General features: G+C 35.4%; 1 protein-coding gene across 1 annotated transcript in view; it reads right to left on the bottom strand.

The window, feature by feature from the left end:
- Rtl3 (retrotransposon Gag like 3) overlaps positions 1-11434 on the bottom strand; it is a 22916-nt gene extending 11482 nt beyond the window's left edge. Inside the window, exons 1-2 of the mRNA XM_048797269.1 lie at positions 10266-11434; positions 9677-9749 (exon numbers count right to left, since the gene is read on the bottom strand). The gene's annotated coding sequence lies outside the window, so the exon portion shown is untranslated. The remainder of the gene's footprint in view (positions 1-9676; positions 9750-10265) is intronic.
- Between the last annotated feature and the right edge of the window lie 1969 nt (positions 11435-13403).

The raw sequence follows: 13403 nt of genomic DNA, 5'->3' as shown, positions 1-13403 counted from the left end.
AAAAAAAAAAAAAATCTATAAAGTTCTTTCTTTTAATAAAAAGTTAAAAATTCTTAACAAGAAAAAAATGTATGCTGAGATTGTAAGATTAACACTTTAAAAGTATGAAAGAGAGATGGAGGGAGGGAGAGGGAGAGGGAGAGGGAGAAGGAGAGAAAGGGAGAGGGAGAGGGAGAGAGAAAGCGGCTGAGAGATTTCTGGATTTAAAGAAAGATTAGTTCTAATACTTTTACAAAGATAATCAAGAAGATATGAACAGTGTAATCAAGTTAGCTAGACAACTTAAAGGCCAGAAAGATGTGAATTAATGGTCAAAATACTTATCTCACTCCTCATTCCGAGAAATTGGTGGCAGATTTTGCCCTCAGTATGGTGTTTAAGTTGTCATCTACTCTGCCTGTCTGCTTTTGGAGACCTTCCTACTAGGTGGTAGATTCAGTATCTGGTATCCTGCCAGAACATAAACTATCTTCACTGCTAGAAATTAGTGACTTTCTCTGCTTCTTTTACAGGGAGAATTTACATTTTACAGGGAGGCATAGTTACAGTATTCATTGTTTGAACACAAAGAGAGTCCTGTATGGTAGTGCTTTAAAACAGTAGCTGCACGCCAATTGAAGAGGCATTTTAACATAAAACTAGTTCTGGTGAGACAGCCAGGCTTTACATTGTGGATTCACCTGTATCTAAATCTAAATCTGTGGAAAATAGGCTGCATTCTGTTCTGAATTACTCCATGATGTATAAAACAGCAGTTTTCAGGCTGTGACTAAACCTTGTTACTCCATTTTGTAAAGCAGTAGTTTGCCATAAGCTACTCCATTTTGAGTTTGAGTGCTGAGGTGGAATGACTCTATACCTTGTTTGTACAAGTAAAAAATCATCTGCCTGGCACCACCATAAGGCATAAACTGATAAATGAATCATGCTAATAAGAATGACCACTTGTGGGCTGGGGTTATGCCTCAGTGGTAGACTGCTTGCCTAGCATGTGTGAGGCACTGGGTTCAATTCTCAGCACCACATATAAATAAAATAAAGGTCCATCAACAACTAAAAAAATATATTAAAAAAAGAATGACCACTTGTGAATTTATCAAATCAATCAGAAGCACATGGAAGCATGAGCATATTAAACTCATGTCAGAAAAACAAGGTACATAAGGTTATTGAACACACAAGCCCAAGCCCACCAAATGATGCAACCTCTTCACTTAAAATCCATAAAAGGAGGAGCAACCTGAGAGTGGACGTGGTAGCAACATGGTCATTCTTCAGGAACCTTGACCAAGAAAATCGCCAGTGATTAACCTCCAAATCTCTGTTCTCAACCTTTAGCTGAGTGCAATTTCTCCTGCCTGTGATGATCATGCAAGCTCCAATCAAAGCTGATATCACAAGTTGACACTCCAAACTGCTGCTCTCCCTCTGGACTTTGACCTAGAATAAGTTCCTGTGCTTTGACACCTGTAACTCTGTGCCCTGAACAAGTTCTTTGATTGAATAATAATCTTATCTGACCACCTACAGTGACTCTTTGCATTCATATATGTTTCCTGCCTTCTCTCTCAGTTTAGCCTTCTTAACCCCTGTGGCTGCATTAACCCTTTCTTAGACTTCTATAGCGTGTGTGCGCACACACACACATGTTAAGTGTGACTTGAATGTTACAGATATTAGATTGGGATACAAGAACCTGTGATTGTACAGCTTGTGACTACGAAGTGACCCACAAATATTTAGTGAACTGCCACTGATGAAAGTGGTACAGCCTATGAATTTATTGTCATTCAAATAATTTCTGACATTGTGGAAAGACACAAATGTATTTGGTCTACATTAATGACATAGCACACTTAGGACAAAACCTTGCTCCTTGCTTCTCATTTCAGATATTGAATAATACAGCATATGCCTATTGGATTAACTGATGTATTGATAAGTTATTTTACCTCTTCCTCCAACCTGATTTTATTTTGTTTTTGATAATATATAGAGATTATAACAGTCACTATTACTTGAATGCCTGCTCTATGCCAGTCATAGTGCTGGCCAGATTCAAAGGCAGGTTCACTTTTCTACCACAGTAGTTAAGAGCTCATATAAGAGAATTATAGAGCTCATGATTTCAGGTTCCAGATTCTTCTGTGCTATATAATAGTAAGCTTTGTTTTCTAGAGAAAATAGCTTAGTTTCCTGAGCCCCATGGTTTTTGTCTAAAACATGAGGACAATGAATAGTAGTACCTACCTTATAGAGCTTCCTTATAATAGTCCTTATAAGATAGTAAATATTTCATAAGATTATGTATGTATAGCAATTAGCACAGTGCCTGGAACATAGGAGAACCTTGGCAGCCATTGTCATTATTTTGGTTACCCTGCCTTTCTATTTGAAAGTCCTTAGTAAATGGTAAACCCTACCCCTCAAGAAAGATTATCTAACGTTGTAGTTTACTATGAGTATTCTCTGATCACAAGTTATTCAAGGTACAAAATGTTGTGAGTAAAGTATTCTATTTTGTGACCTAAGAGACTGATATGCTTTGTTTAGTCAGGTTTTAAAATATTTTCCAAGTATATTTCAGGTAGAATTCCATTTATAGCAGGGTGCAGTGGAACAAACTGTAATCCCAGCAACTCAGGAGGCTGAGGCAGAAGGATTGCAAGTTCAGGGCCAGCCTCAGCAACTTAGTAGGGCCTTAAGCAACTCATCAAGATCCTGTCTCAACATAAAAAAATACATAAATGAAAATAAAAAGGTATGGAGGTTTAGCTCAGTGGACGAGTGCCCCTGGATTCAATTCCCAGTGCAATAAAACGAAACAAAACAAAACAAAAACCCTCCAGTTTTAAAACATCGATTTTCCCCATTGGGAGAAATAAGCAAAATTATGGGGCATCTAAGACATTAGGAAAATGGGTCCTGGATATCTTAATAGGCCTGGGCTCAAACCCTGCTAGTAGATATGTTATATAGGAGGACATTCTCTTCCAGGGCTCTGACTCTAAGCATCTTTAATTAATAAGTGGAAATAAAACATTGCCCCAAATGACTAAGGTGTGGACTGTTATGTACTGGGCTCTGATGTCGTGTGGGGTTATTTCTAAATTCATAACTGCCATTTTTTAGATGAATTACTATGGCTAAGTTCCTTGATTGCCCTAATTCTCAGGTTATTTTCACGTAAATGGGAATAAGTAACTCACAGGTTCTGACAATTAAATAATAAGATTTGCTTAGACTATTAAAGATAAAGTCAGAGAACTTGATGGGAAGCAGGTACCCATATTAATTACAGCAATAATGGCTATCATTTTAAGAGTTTACCATATTCCAGGAATAGTGCTCAGTTCTTTAAATGAATTATTTATTCTAATAGTCATAATACACCTGTTATGGTTTAGATGTGGTGTTCCCCAAAAGCTCACATGTGAGACAATGAGAGAGGGTTCAGAGGGGAAATTATTAGGTTGTGAGAACCTTAAACTAATCAGTGAATTAATCCCTGATGGGGATTAACTGGAGGCAGATGGGATGTGACTGGAGGAGGTAGGCATTGTGGGTGTAGCTTTGGAATATATAATTGTATCTGGGGAGTGGAGTTTCTCTCTCTACTTCCTGTTCATTTTTGTTAGCCACTTTCCTATGCCATACTCTTCCACCATAATGTTCAGCCTCACCTTGAGCCCCAAGAAATGGAGCCTGCTCTCGATGGACTGAGACCTCTGAAACTGTGAGCACCCAAATAAACTTCCTCCCCTGAAATTGTTCTGCTCAGATCTTTCAGTCACAACACTAAAAAGATGACTAAAACAATACCTATGAGATAAACAAAATTATTGTATTCATTTTTCAGTTGGGAAAACTGAGGGTCAGATAGTTTATATTATTTGTTTAAGGATGTATAGCTAGGAATTAGGAGTAGTAGGTTTTTACATCCAGGCAATCTTTCTTCAAATCCTGTGCTCTTAAATTAGAGAAACAACAGAGAATGTGAGACTAAAAAAATCACATCTAAAACATTAGGAAAATGGGTCCTGGATATCTTAATAGGTCTGGGCTCAAACCCTGCTAGTAGACATGTTATGTAGGAGGACATTCTCTTCCAGGGCTCTGACCCTAAGCATCTTTAATTAATAAGTAGAAATAAAACATTGCCCCAAATGACTAAGGTGTGGACTGTTATGTACTGGGCTTAGGGGAATTAGTATGTTAACAATTGTCCTAAAAGTAAATATATGGATATTTAAAGAGTTCTTAAATGAGTAAAATGCATTGTGCCTCTGCTTAGATTATTTTATACCTTTTCCCAACTTGTAAAGTAAGAATAACAATAAATTATTAAATATATTAGAAATTATATCAAGGACTGATTTGGGGTTAGGCAGGCTATGGGTGCTATACATGATTTAGTCCATTTAACCTCCACAATGAATTTATCAAGCAGAAACTATTTTTAATATTATTTTATAGATGAAAATGAGGTCATGGGATATCATGAGTTGCACAAGGTCATGTAACTAGCATGCAACAAAGATGGGATCCACATGCCTTGAGAGAAGGACTTGACATTGACTCCCAAAATCTTAGGTATCCAGCAAAGCAAATTTAATATCTCCAAAATATTAACATTTACAGAATAGCTAAGATTTCAATTTTCTTTCTTTTTTTTTTTCAAAAATAAATTCAATTCATTCTGCCTGAGAATCGATATATAGGCCTTCAAATGGCTATCCTGTCTCCCAAACTGTCTTTCAGTTTCACACTTGCCATTTCACACTTGACATCCTCTTTCACTAAGGAAAATATATTATTTTGCATTAAATATTGCCTCTGTACAGAGTTAAATAGTGTCCTCCAAAAATTCATGTCTTCTTGGACCATAGCATGTGACATTACTTGGAAATTGTATGTTTGAGGGTATGAGTAGTGAACTTAAAATCATTCTGAATTAAAGTGGGCCCTAAAGCCAATGGCTGGCGTTTTATATGACTGCTATTCAAAGACATGGACATACATAGGGAAGATAGTCACATGAAGTTGAGGAAGAGATAGGAATGATGCACACACAAGGCAAGGGATGCCAAGAGCTACCAGAAATTAGAAGAGGCAAGGAAAATATTTTCCCTAGTGTTTGAGGGGGGACATAGTTCTGCAGATGCCTTAATTTTGGATTTCAGGCTTCCAGAACTTTGAGAGAAAAATTTCTGGTTTTCAAGCCATGTAGTTTGTGATAATTTGTTATGGCCAGCCTAGGAAACAAATATAGCATTGCATATCAAATTCTCAAAGAGAAGCCCCTGGGTGGGGCATGCTATGAAGTCAGAGACTCTTTTTGTGGGAGAGCACTGGGATGAGAGGAATCACTAGAAAGGGTAAAAGGCATTGGAACAGGGAGCAGGGAAGGGGAGAGGAAAGACACCACCCACATGTCTGATTACACAATCTAATACAGGCCCTGTGGAGAGTAATCTCCAAAGACTCCTTCAAATGCCCCTACTCCGGCCAGCTTTCTGTCCTGTACCAATATGGAATCAACAGTGAGCAGCTGTCGCCCTAGCTAAGTGCTTAGGAACTAGGAGTTGAAAACAACTTCCACACCCTGGAGACATGAGCTCTGCCCAGTCTTTTCCCTCCTCAGAAATCATCACTTGTAAGTGGCCTGGCCTTGGGGTGATTTACATGAGTACTAAAGAGTTTGGCAGGCAGGACAATGCTCCTTGTGTGGCCCCTATTCCTCTGTCTCAAGCAGAATTGGGAAATTTGCTATTATCCTTTAAAATTATCTTTTGTATTTGTTTATTTGTTTTGGTTGTTTGCCTTTTCGAATGTTCATCTGGATATTTGTTTTAACTCCCCCTCCACCCTCTGTTTGGCAGTGCCTCTCTAGGCTTGACTAAACTTGGCTTTGTTTTCTGCATCAGGTGATGTTTCATTTTGACTCACCACCCAGGGGAGTGGGGGTGACCAAGGGTGCTTAGGCTTTGCTTTGCATTTTGCTGACTGGCCCAGGGCAGGATGGCTGTTTCCAATTCATTTTACAGTTTGCTTTTGGCCTAATTTGCTTCCTGGAGAAAGAATATTTGTTTGCCTTTTCATATCTCAAATGCTTCTATACTGCCAGAACATTGGGTTGGGTGGGTAGCTGTCACAATAAAGATACATATATCTGACTTTGTTGTATTCAATTTATAAATCACAGTTTTGTTGACCTTGTCTTCAGTGCAGAGATTCGCTGAGCTGGAGCATGGGTTTGTAAGGCAGAGGTTTAAAAAATGATATAAAAAGATATTTAAAAAGATCTGCCAAATAGGAGAGCTAGTGATTTGTTAGGCAGGGTCTGGTCAAGTTGTCCTTTCTTTCCAGTCTCTGCACCCAGGAACAAAAGCTGTTCACTTAATAATTTTGCTTATGATTGACTTAATAGTAGCACTTAGTTGCATGCTCACATAGACTACACTTTGTTTTGCTCTATACAAAGTCTATGAAACAATAATTTATAATGATGATTGAAGAACATAAACTAGCACATTGCTTTTGTCATTAATATTGTGATTCTAAAAACCATGCTCTCCTGGAGGGAAGAGTAAGAATTTTATTGGGTTAGGAATTAAGAAATTTGAGTTTTCACCGATTATGAACCTCCCACTGCTAATGCAGCCTTTTATAAGAATTCTGTAATATACTTTGGTGAGAATCACCACTCTTAATTTTTGTCTCCCAATCTCTTTTCTCTCACCCAGCTCAGGGCCTGATTACTTTGTGGAAATAAGTTTAATGGGCATACTACTGATCTCTAAATAAAAAGATCTCCATTTCAGTAATTATAAGGAGTACATAATTCAAAGAGTTTATTTTCTTTCTAACAATTTTTTAAAAATATTTTTAGTTGTAGTTGGACACAAAACCTTTATTTTATTTATTTTTAAATGGTGCTGAGGATCAAACCCAGAGCCTCACATATGCTAGGTGAGTGCTCTACCACTGAGCCACAACCCTCCCCCTCTTTCTAACAATTTTACTGATATTATATTATTTTTTAAAAATTCATTGTTTTTTTCAATATAATATAGTCTCATTAGGACAGGAAATTTGTCTTATTCTATATAGTTTCTCTAGTTCCTACAATGGTTCCTTAGTAGGGATTCAATAAATATTGTACTTAGTAGGAGTTCAATATATATTTGTGAAATGAGTGAATAAATAAATCACTTCAGGAAGCTTTAAAGGTCACCTAAAAAAGTCTCACATTCTGTGACATCCTCTCTGACAAATACTCGTTTAGTCCTCCAGGAATAGAGAACTCACCTTTTACCCAGATATCTCATTTTAGTATTGCCAGAAGGTTTGTCCTTATGTTGAGGTCAAATCTTATTAGGTCAAAATTTATGAATATTTTCACGCCTTTGTCTTTATCCTGTTATTTGTATTACATTGATTAAGTTTAAAATTTTTGATAGAGTGACCCTTCAAATTTGTAAATACTATATTAGGATATAGATATAATTATATATTTAAATATAGATTAAATATATAAATTATTATATATCTATATTCTCCTTAAATCTTCTCCAGATGAAATAACCTTTAGGGATTTCTCAAATGATATGCTTTTGACTACCTCTCATCATCCTGACCATTTATTTCTGTCTCAGTATTATAGTCTGTCTTGTGCACAACGTGTTACAACTAATCTCTCCTTGGTAGATGGAAATATTCATTAGCAGTTCATGGATATGGGTGTTAAAAATGTTCCATATCTAACTGTCCTGTTTCATTCAACATTTCATCATTTTGTTCACAGGACATCATGAAAGACTTTTGTAAAACAATTTGTTAAATTTAGATGTATTAGGCCTATGCCATCCAACAAATCTGCTGATACAGTGACTCCATCCAAAAATAAAATGAGGTTTATATATGTAGAGAAGCAATTCCAGCTTTTCATGCTTCTTGCCCACTTTCAAATGATCCTAAGCTATTTGTTTGAGATGACTGATGCAAAAGTGTTTGGAAAATTGAAAAATTTTAAAGCACTCAGGAATTTAAAAAGATTATTTTAACTGTTATGAACTTTTCAGATATATTTTATATTTATATATTCAGATATATTTATATCTACACATTTCTCAGTATGTGCATGTTATATATTATGTAAATAGGTATGCGTACATATATAATGTGTGGTCTAGGTGGTATGTATGTGTTTTCCATATTTCTGGCCAGAGAATCAGTGGGAAAATTGTTAATAGTGTCAGTACTGATAGCAAAACCTTATAATTAGACTTCCCAATTAAGTGATTTAGAAAGATAATTAGGCAAATTATGAACTCTCCTTGGTCTTTTGTTTCATTATGGCAAGACACAAACTCAAAGATGTAACAGTACATGTGGTCCTATTTGGAACCTTTTAAAAAAAAACAATGATAAAAAACACTTTTTTCTTTCTTCTTTTTTTTTTTTCCTCTTTAGTAAAGCACATATTCAAGAGAATACAGTCTGCAGGAAATCTGGAGGAAGACCTTCTATGCTCAGGGTCCTTGTCACCCAAACTTCTATTGTTCCAGGTAATACTACATTTTTTTATGTGTGAGTGAATAAACTACATTGTATAGGTTCACTTTGAATATTTCTGTCTTTCTAAGACAGGCAGAAATAAAATATTTCTGAGTCTGGGACATAGATTTATTAGACATTAAGTTCTAACCTAAAATGTAGGACACTAATAAGAGACCCTAATCAAATTAAACATTTGAACTCACTAAAAGCAAGGGCTTTTAGAAACCGATAAAAATTCAAGTGTGTATTCTCTCTCTCAAAGTACTACTGTTTGTTCTAAATTAAAATCTTTCCTTCCAAGTCATTTGCCAATTTGATTAGTAGTTCCCTGCCAGTTCAAAAATTCTGATTCATTAAGTACGGTATAAACACACCAGTATTTCATTATTGACTATAAAATTCAATGAGTTCAGGTTATAAATACACATCCTGTTCTCTTAATGTTTGAATTTTATTGAAAGTTAGTTTTCCTTAAGCTTAAAATTTTGGTCATTTTCATATTACTTTCTTAACATCTGCCATAATCCTATCACTTTTATAATTAATTGCTTACTATTTTTTTTTCTTTAAATTGATTCTCTTCTAAAGTTCAAATATCTATTGTATCCTTTCCTAAACATTATATTTGTTGACATCATGGGCTTTCTGTGCTAGATAATGTTAAAGAAAGTTTGTCTACATATCATCTAAAATTATCTATAAATCACAAATAGTATACATATCTAAATACATGAAACCTTCTGATATGACTTTTACAGTCTTGACTCAACTGTGTAGGGCTTTTATTTATATGTATTCAGAACTTCAAAAGTTCATTGTAATATAGGTGCCAAAAACTGGATCAGCATTATCCTATGTCATGTATTTGTGGGAAAGAGGGATGAGAGAGCTGGCCATGAGACTGATGAAGGAGGAATTTGTCTCATCACTTTTCTCCCTGTGCCTCTCATGCTGATAGTTTTAGAATTTTCTTCAATTTTCAGCCATCTATTGTATGCATGGTTAATAATTCCTTGAAAAGTTTGCTGGATTTTACCTTTTGCCTTGGAAGAGCTTAGATTTTAGCATGATAGAAACATTCTGGAAATATAATTAAAAAGCAAAACAAATTTACCTCTCACAACTGATATGAAGCTTCAGTTGTTTTAGTTTTAGGGCTCAGATGAATTGGTCTATGGCAGCTGCAGCTGAAATAATAATAATATTTAGGGTACAATTAGAATTGTACTGAACTTCAATATAGCTGATTCTCTTTTTCTGCCTACTGTTGGGTAGTGTTCTACAGATGTCTTAGATCTAGTTGATTAATAATATTGTTCAAGTCTTCTATTGTTGATATTAAGCCACTGTTTTTTAATTTAAAAAAAATTTAGTTGTAGATGAACACAATATCTTTATTTTAATTTATTTATTTTTATGTGGTGCTGAGGATCAAACCCAGGGCCTCATGTGTGTGAAGCAAGCACTCTACCACTGAGCCAAAACCCCAGCCCATTGTTTCTTTTTTTTTTATATTTATTTTTTTTGTAGTTGTACACAATAACTTTTATTTATTTATTTATTTTTATGTGGTGCTGAGGATTGAGCCCAGGACCTTGCATGTGTGAGGCGAGTGCTCTACCGCTGAGCCATGTGCTCTACCGCTGAGCCATAAACCCAGCCCCCACACTGTTTCTTTATTGAAGGTAGGTCATTAGACTCACCATTGAGATGAGTACTGGGGTCTTCAACAATTACTATTGAATTGTCTCTTCTTTCAATTTTGTCATATATTTTGCGGTCTGAGGCTCTTTTGATTCTAACGAAGGACTTTTTGCTGACATCATGGGCTTCCTGAAAACATTTTAGTAGCTACATCTTCTATCTTATAACGATCATTGAACCCTTTAGATCTCCAGCTCTTGAGTCAAAATCTGACAAAAAGGAAGAAGAGCATTGTCATTACTCTAAAGTTTTAAGTTTACAAAGTCAGTTTCATCTTCAGAAAATGTTTATTTCTTTGTAGTTGTTATGTCTATAATTCAGAGTGTTGCCTGACTAAGGCTTTATGGGTCAACCTACTAGGCTGTCTTCAAACATGTCAAATGACCTTGAGTTCATGTGCTCCTTCTCAACTTTGCTATCTCTAAATAAAACAAAATCCATATTCAAGCAAGACTGAATTACCAATATGAGTATTGACTAGTCTTTATTACTATTATAAAGAATATTCCATAATTTAAGGTAAAATTTAAAGAAATACACAGGTTTTGGTTTTTATCAAAGATGCACAATGACTTCTTCACAAAACTGTTGAGACAGTTTAGAGGGATCACTACCAGTGAATGACATTCTTATAATGTTTTAACCAGGTAAACTTCTTTATGTTTTGCTAGAAATCTGTAACTAAATCCCCATGGTCACTTAATGTTGCTTCCTGGATCAAGGACTGACAATATGATAAATAGATATGAAGTTTTATCAAATATCTCAAGTTTTATCTTGAGGGAAGACCTCAAGAAAAAACAGTCAAAGGTCTTCATGCCTATTGATTAGTGGTTCTCAATCTTTAATATATTTCAGAATCACTGGGAACATTTTTTTATAGTAAGGATTTCTGGGCCCCACTCGAAGAGATTCTGACCCTGTAGACCTAGTGTGGGGCCTAACAATTGAATTGGCATGTCTATCAGGTTCCCTTGTGAGACTGATGTTGCTGATCTGAGGCACCAGACTTTGAGAAACGCTGTATTTGGGCCACATATGTAAAAAAGTTTCATGGTATTTAGATAACATCAACATTTTCATAGGTTATAAATTAAATTCCTGAATGAATGTGACCTAACTTTCCTATGTAAATATATGAATATACTACAGTGAATCTAACTATAATGTGCGTTCAAAAGACACTAATTAAAAATATTTTTTGAATTATGAGTAAATAGCAGAAAGATTAGTAGAGGGAAGGGAATGGGGGGTGGAGAAAGGAAAGGAAAGGAGAAATAATAGGGACTGAATTAGAACAAATTTTATTCCATGCTTTTAATTATATCATAGTATATTCTATTGTTATGTATAAGTAAAAAGAACCAATAAAAATAAATTAAAATCAAAATGTCACAGAGGAGAGAGATGAACATTTATTGAGATGTACTGGGTCTGATGTACTTGCCTGTTGCCTTACACAGATATTTTATTTAATTTCATTTTGACTTCATAATCCATACTTTTCAGGTTAAAAAATGGAACTTGACCAATTAACTAACTTTCTGAAGGCCACAAAATTATCAGACCTGAGAATCTCAGACCTGAGATTCAAACACAGGTCTGTCTAGCTTTAAAGCTTACATGTTTTCTGGTAGATCATCTTGGCAGATCCATTTAAAATTTACCTAAATATGATTCTTAAATTTTGCTCAGAGAGGCAGAATTTTATAGAGGAAGTGAAATTAAGTGAGTTCCAGGACAATCAGTTTCCATCCCTGACTCTGCCACCAATATTATCCTTGGATCAACCAGTTCACACACTCATCCACTACCTATCCACCTGTACATCTATCCATAATTCAATTTATCCATTCATTCATTGAACCTTTTTTAAGCATTCAGTATTTTATCCCTTCATTATATGTGCGTATGCTTTCCCTTCTTGGGCCTCACTTCCCTCGTAAGTGCAATGAGATGGTAGAACTTGATATTTAGGGTCTCTTTCATTCTTAATGCAGGATGATGTCCAAAGCTCCTTGAACAATAAAATTTACAGATTTTTCCACACAAATAAAGTTTTCCCTCATAAAAAATGAATTCAAAGGACAATTCCTGTGTAATTATGGAGGAACACTACTTGTATATGAAAAACATATACTGCAAAATATCTTGATCATTAAAATGGGGTCATAGTGGAAAACTTTGGTAGTTATAGCAAAGCTATTGTTAAATATTTCATGAAAATATGAACTAAAAAGTTACAAAAGCATAATTTACTAAATTCCAACAACTTCAAGTGCACCTAGACATCGAGGGATTTTTTTTGAGGGGTACCAGAGATTGAACTCAGGGCACTTGACCACTGAACCACATCCCCAGCCATATTTTGTATATTATTTATAGACAGGGTCTCACTGACAGGGTCTCGCTTTTGCTGAGGCTGGCTTTGAACTTGTGATCCTCCTGCCTCAGCCTCTCAAGCTGCTAGGATTACAGGCGTGAGCCACGGCGCCTAGCTACATCAAGGGATTTATATTGAATAAATAGTTAAAGCTAAGTTGATAATTTGTGACCATCTCATACTAAGAAGAATTTGAATTTTCAAGTTCTTAAAATAAATTGAATAATATTCACTTCATTCTTTATGAAGAAGACTTTTCATTTGATCTGTAAAAGTCTTTTCTCAATCTTGTTCTGTTTTGTTCACTTTAAGAAAACTCTTCAGAGGATCACATGCAAAACAAACATGACACAACAACCAAAAGCAGCATAAATGGAACCGTGTGAGTGGGGATTGTAAAAAGCCAATGATAGTCAAGCTTTGCAAGTGAATGCCAGATTTGTCTGGGATTGAGTTACAGCGTGAAATGACCTCATTCTTTACACAGATCTTGAGTTTTGGGTTAGGTTTGGCAATGAACAGAATAGGAATTTTTACCATATCTATCTCTCTAGCTTTTGCTGGGCAACTTCAAAGATTTACCAGTCTAAATTAGTTCAGATTTTAGATCTTTGAACTTTCTTCTGTACTTGATGGAAGCAAAAATATTTATAAAAACTGTAATGCCAATCAGCCAAAGAGGCCCCTTCTTTGAAGCCATTTTTTTACTACATTTTACATGTATCAAGATGGGAGATTCATTATCTGAGCCATT

Source organism: Marmota marmota, unplaced genomic scaffold (genome assembly GCF_001458135.2).
Source record: "Marmota marmota marmota unplaced genomic scaffold, marMar, whole genome shotgun sequence".
NCBI lineage: Eukaryota > Metazoa > Chordata > Mammalia > Rodentia > Sciuridae > Marmota > Marmota marmota.
The sequence above is the reverse complement of the archived record's forward strand: the minus strand, read 5'-3'. Positions and strand labels throughout refer to the sequence as shown.